The sequence below is a fragment of the Salvelinus alpinus genome, chromosome 15 (genome assembly GCF_045679555.1).
Source record: "Salvelinus alpinus chromosome 15, SLU_Salpinus.1, whole genome shotgun sequence".
Taxonomy (NCBI): Eukaryota; Metazoa; Chordata; class Actinopteri; order Salmoniformes; family Salmonidae; genus Salvelinus; species Salvelinus alpinus.
The window spans coordinates 38,372,329-38,379,333 of record NC_092100.1 but is presented as its reverse complement, the minus strand read 5'-3'; positions in this window follow the sequence as shown (position 1 = coordinate 38,379,333).

Below are 7,005 nucleotides of genomic sequence, written 5' to 3'. Positions count from 1 at the left end.
GGATAAAATATCCACTTGTTAATCTTGACCGGTGAGGCCTGTGAGCAACATACTGTATCGCCCTAACATGTGTTCATATGGTCTCTACTGCTTCCTCACAGGGGGGACATAAACTTAATGAGAAGCTCATTTGCATTTGTTAATTTGGGTTATTGTGCACTAATTGATTCTTGTAACTTGTGTATTCCAATTAACCCAAGTTACAGTTGCCCAGTGGTCCTGCTCCTGCTGGAAATGAGTGGTGTATTCGCCATTAAATTCCCTCTGAGACACTGCCAGATTGGCTGTAGAGTAATTAAGAGTTAATTAGCTTGTAAACAATTAGACCAAGCAATTTTCTTCCTACCTTTGTTTATCTATTTCAGTGTGTCTATATTGCAACGTAAGACTGCTGGCGACCCTTTTGAAGTCTATAACAATGCAACTTAAACAAGCCAGGTACAAAGAATTAGGCTATTTTTAATTGACTGAACAGTAGGTAAATAACAAACTGCATGGATCCGAAAATAAATACAGGAAACCACTGAAAATACTCGAGCAATGCCTTCCTGTCTTGAGAGTAGTTTTCAAATCTCAACAACAGAACATTTGATCGTTTGAACAAGTGAACTTGTGTAATGTAATGATCAATAAATGAATGGAATCTACTCTAGTACTTCTTTATAACTGCGTAGTTTCATCCATTTTGAGTCTCTTGGGGAGTCTCTTGGGGAGTCTCAACCTCTCGGAGCACAGGAACTGCTCGATCTTGGCAATCTGGGCTCTGATGTTAGACTGCTGCCACACCTCGTTGTCCTGTGAGCTGGGTGGAAAAGCACCAGAAGCTCCCTCTGCTGAAGCTGGGGTGACAGGGAAAGGAGTCGGTCCTGGGGTACTCCTGCCACAACCTGCTGTGCGGCATAGTGGAAGGGGTCAGGATGTTTGGCAACACAGAGCTGACAGTTAGTTATTAGTTATGAGCCTTTTAGGCTTAAATAATAGATCCAACTTGTTGAAATTGTCCCTTTACATGTTTTAGGTGCTTTCCCCTCATACATGTAACTCATGCTCATTGTTTCTCATTTCACAGCACCTGGCTCTAATAAACAGCAGACTGTCACACTGCGATGATTGTGACGAGAGAGTAAGTGAGTGTGTGTGAGTGAGGAGAGGTAGCAAAGTATCATTAGGTAGCCTATTCCCACAGCCACTCCATTCTCTATCTAGCAATGTGAGGTTTGTGTTGAACACACGGTGAAAATCCCAACCCCTCCACAGTAGCATCTCGGTGACCCTCAACAATAAGACTCAGACTCTGTGACCCTCAACCCAGAGGCCTGGATACAAAATAAAAAAGATTTACAGGAAACAATTATCTGAAATAGTTTAAACTGTTTCCTGTCACTTGTCATTTGACAGATATGTCTGAGAGTTCCCTATAAACGTATGAGTTGATTCAACATTCTAGACATTCCCAAAGCATGGTTGATCGCATCTACCAATCTATCCCTTCGGAGTCGAGATACTACTGTTCTCCATCAGCCTCGAACTGAGAAAAATGCCGTCATTTCACCCGGCTGAAACGTTTTTGTAAAATAAGAAAACTTGAAGCTCACTTTTTATTTTCATTGCTCTGCATAACTGCTCCTTAGATACTGCATATGAACTCACTTTTTCTCTTGATATTTCATAAAAGGTATCTCTGATTTTGTTCCATTTCCCTTGAGGATCTGTCTTGTGGGAAGTCAGGATGCTGTCAGCTTCCTGTGAGTCTGCAGACGTGGTCATCACTGACGAATCTGAATGACAAACAGGGAATGGAAGATATACTCAAGCCAATCAGATTCCCTTGATCAAATATCAGGTATGCCGATCGCAAGGAGGCAATCATGAAGTCGTAAAACAACGACGTTCCTTTTTCAGAGTAAAAGTACTTTGAAAGATTACTTGAAGACTAAACGATTGCCATACTCACCTGTACTCACATACTCACTGTTTTGCTTGCCCTTTAGGATGATGGGTATTGTGAATGGAGAAGGAAGCTGTCGGAACCCAGAGGACTGTTTGGTTTTCAGTTCAGACACTGGAGATATCTGGCATGTAGAGGTTGTGGGCCTACTGTCATTGATACTTTGACTATTTGCGATGCCCTGCATGTTCCTGGAATGTATGGCCCTTTTTTTCTGCAGTTAACACAAATGATGATTGATATCTTTTGTTGTTTGCAAAAAAATGCATTGTCTATGTCAAATGTCTTCTCTTCAACTTTTAGCGGGTCAGATTGTCTTGAATGATTTCTTTTGGAGGAGAGATCGGTCTCAATTCTTGGTTGGCTTTGACGTCGGTGGGTTGTTGTAACTTCAGCATCCTTTTCATTGGCATGTTGTGATCTCAACTCCACCTCCACTGTAGAGTTACGGCAGTGGCCTTCATGAACCCTCTCAGACTGTGGTGAGCCCATAGCAAGTGGAGAAGGTTGGGACTGTGATCCATCAGGGCCGGCAACGTCCACACAAACATTTGAAGAAGGATGTTCAGGGACATCATCTCCATGGGTTCCGTCAGGGCTCGCATCAAGCTCTCCACTCTCTGGCAAGGTCTCCTGACAGTTAGGATCCAGTGGATCCTCTGTCACAGCTGGTTGTTCATGCTTGTCCTCCGACTTCTTGGTGCCAATATTATAGTCCAACTGAGCACAGTCCTGTGCAACAACACTCTGGGGGACTGTTTTGCTGTGGAAGATTCATGGGCATTGATGGAAGACAAGATATGCCCATTATCTCTTGCTCTGTCGTATTCTCAATGCGTGTGTTGCTGTGTTGGGCTGAAGCTGGTAATGACCTTCTAGTTGACTCATCATTGACCTCTGGCATGTGACATCTTATTACATTGATTTCAATGACCTTCTGAGGAAGCGCGTTGCATGGATCTGAGGACTGTGAGACTGCCAATGGGGTCTCAGCTCGGACTGGGCCAATGTCCTGAAATTATGATGCTGCTTTTCTGGCTGCCTCCGTGTTTATCACATGTCTGGCTGGTTGTCATCTCTGGTGTATACACCCTCTGTTCTTGCTATCCATCCCTTGTTCCTCCAGCCACTGGGTCAACGTCTAGCGCACCACAGACAGACCTGTTCTCAGAGCCAGATTGCACCCCCATAGAGTGACCTTTGTCGGTTAGATGGACACCCAGACATTATTAATCAAACTGCAGACTGGATCATTGGAATAACTGGAGTTAGGTTTGTTGTTTGAGTCAGCTGGCTGACCTTCCCCTGCTCTGCAGATACTCAGCACATGGACAACGTCTGTGACCGTGGTCGGACCATCTGCAGATCCGGACTGGAGCGAGGCCAACCACTCCAGACTTCCTGCTGGTGGCTGGAGCACTGAGCTAGGTTTGTCAATACCCTGACGGCTCTCCACCTCCCTTTACGTCTGTGTACGCTGGATCGGAACCATGGGTGGCCTGTACGCTGTTGATAACCTTATAGTTGGCTGTCTGTGGAGAGACATCCATCACAGTCTCCAAACACCCCTCAGGACCGACTTCACAGCTTTGATCTGTGTAGGTAAATCACATACCAAACAACATCAAAGATACATTTGGTACAATTTCTACAAAGTTATTGAACTGACATCAATGCCACAATTAAATATGCAATTAACTTGAATGCGATGGTAATGAATCATGCAACGGCAATGACTGGCAAACAATATAATGTTATTTTTGTACAATATAATGCATCTTACCTGACACATTTGTGACATGTCAATTCCCCTGTTTGTGCCTCTCCATCCACTACACCTGCATCCTCTCTAGGAATGTCCTTAGCAGATTGGTCTCTGCTTTCACCCATTGGATTCTGGTTGTCTTTCAGCCCACTCTGTATAGGCGAACGATAACAGATAACAGTATTATTGAGGTATTCATGGTGTAAGGTCGAAATACAGTAATTAAACATCTGTACAAAACGTTATGCACATCTGCTCTTCCCATGACAGACTGATCAGGTGAAAGATGTGATCTCTTATTGATGTCACTTTTTAAATCCAAGTTAAAGAATGATTTTTAAGCCTTGAGACAGTTAAGACAAACTATTTAAGTGCCTTTGAATGGGGTATGGTAATAGGTGCCAAGCGCACCGGTTTGTGTCATGAACTGCAATGCTGCTGGGTTTTTCACACCCAACAGTTTCCCGTGTGTATCAAGAATGGTCCGCCACCCAAAGGCCATCCAGCCAACATGCCAACTGTGGTAAACATTGAGGTGGGCCAGCATCCATGTGGAACGCTTTCGACACCTTGCAGAGTCCCAGCGAATTGAGGCTGTTCTGAGGGCAAAAGGGGGTGCGACTCAATATTAGGAAGGTGTTCTTAGTATTTTGTACACTCGGCATATATCAGCATGTGTAACTCCGATTTTTACTTGGCAAATGTTGCTGTCCCACCTCTAGTCCCTGTATGCGTTCTGCTTGCAGTGTAGCATGGGATGATAGTTCTGTGTGTTTCTCGTGAAGGTGATCAGAAGCCTTCTTCACAGATCTCAGGTGCTCTGACCGGATTCTCACATGTCACATACGCTTCTGTTTAAGCACACGCAGTACACACAATTTGAACACAACTTTAGTGTGTTCAGATATGTGGAACAATGACACAAACATACAATGTCTAGTTAAGTTTGACCATGCTTTTACATCACAAGAGAGACTTGGTCTATTGAATATATTTGTCCAGTGCATCACAACATCTTATTCAACCGTATTTGACAATATTCAGGGATACCTCATTGTCCCATGTCATCTTTGAATTTCTGTACTCCTCCATCAGATCAGTCTTCTTTTTCCTGGGTTTTCTCTCGGATCACTTCATGTTCTCTTTTAAGGGCCTGCAATAAAATTAATCACCCGAGAGGTTTTTTGTGCAATAATACATTTTTATGTGTTTATTTAACCTGGACAGAGGGATCTAAACAGGAATGGAAGCCAATACAAATCAGCTGAGCTGTGTCATGTTAATAATGATTTTAATAAATGAATGAATATGTGAATTAAACTGGGGTAGAGGGGCGAGTAAGAGGCAATAAGATACGCGGCTGTAAACAGAGAATAAACACACTATCATTCAGTTGCACTTCGTGGGTACTAATGTGCAAAGTGTGATATATAATGCAGTCCGTCATCTTTATGTGCTGCGAACACTGTCATCATTTATTTCTGTCCTTGTATAAATTCACTTCATAATCATTTAACTGGTTTTAAGAAGTCTTTGATCGAAAAGAGAGTGACAGAGGAAGTGTTTGTTCCACCGTTTTGTATTAAGCCATCAACAGTGCTCTCTGGTCATTTAAATCATACCTATCAAATTGTGTTCTATTTTCAGAAAATCATGGGGCAATAAAAAATGCAATAAGTTTTAATAGAACAGAATAAACATGGAACGGGAAAGGGAATTTTGCAGACCATTTTGTAATCTTAAAAGAAAAACCATTTTCTTTAGCGTAGTTTGCTTATTTGAAACGAGGAGACACTAATACCTGCTGAAAGGCCTGATCTGGTACTCCTTCCGCTGTGCTTCAACCTCCAGCTCCACTCGGCTCACAGCCTGAGTTTATGACAGCAGAAGCTGCTGGACATGCTGTAGTGAGATCATCACCTCTTGAACACACACAAAGGGGTGGGGGCTGTGTTAATGACATAAAGCACAACCGCTTGCCTGCCCCGTGTGGAAATCCCCTTTCCCAACCCCCACTAACCAACCCCCTTTATTTTACACTGACACACTTTCCCCAAATCCATCAAATGTCACCTTTTAACATTTTCACCCCATCGAGCAGTCAATGTAACACACTATGCTATGCAGGGAAAGACAATTTGGATACTGACCTTTTTCCCAACCCTTTCAGTCGTACACTCATCGCTGAGTTTCTTTAATTAATTTCTGTTTCCTGCTAAATAAAAACCTGTTTAATTATTAACATTTCATTCATGTTGTCTTGATATACAAGGTAATAAATACCCTGCTACATATCCAGAAAAACAGTTTTCTCCCCAAAACTAAATCACTCTTACCACATGCAGTCTGTGTTGCTCTTTGACTATGAGGTTGCAGTTCTCCAGATCCACCCATTGATGACACTTTGACCTTAAGAAGCTTGTTATTAAGTTCCTCCACATCCTTGACGAAGACAAGAACATAAGAGTGCTTTCATTTACAAACTTGGAGACCCCAAAACTCCGATCCACATCCATAAGAGGGAAAAGTAACAAAATGATGTCATGGTAAAATGTGTGTAACCTTCAGTCTCCGGCACTTTATAGTGCACTATGCCCTTTAGCACAGTGAATGCTGTACATATATATTACAGAGATACTGCACAACAATGATATATGATCATCTTTGATCTCCTTGGCAGATAATTATTTGAGTTACACCTCCAGACACTGCCTTCTCTACACAATCGTTCCCTATAAACAGCAGTCGGTATGCTCTGCTGATGTACCATGCATTTTAAAAATCATATTTAAATCATGTGTCAAGTGTTTTAAGGAGATGATTGTGGATTCTTGTTTTCTGTTTACAGACGTTAGTTTTATTGTTGAGTCTCATGACATTTTCAACTGTAAGAGAGGCATCAGAGACCACAAAGAGAAAGTCATTGAACAAATGTAAGCTTGCTGAACTAAATTAATTAATGAAATTACATCATGCAATTGTTGACCAAGTTAAATATTTCTGGGATTTATATACAGTGCATTCAGGAAGTATTCAGACCCCTTGACTTTTCCACATTTTGTTACGTTACAGCCTTATTCTAAAATGGATGAAATAGTTTTTTCCACTCATAAATCTACACACAAAACACCATAAAGACAAAGCAAAAACTGGTTTTTAGACATTTTTTCACATTTATATACACTGCTCAAAAAAATAAAGGGAACACTTAAACAACACAATGTAACTCCAAGTCAATCACACTTCTGTGAAATCAAACTGTCCACTTAGGAAGCAACACTGATTGACAATA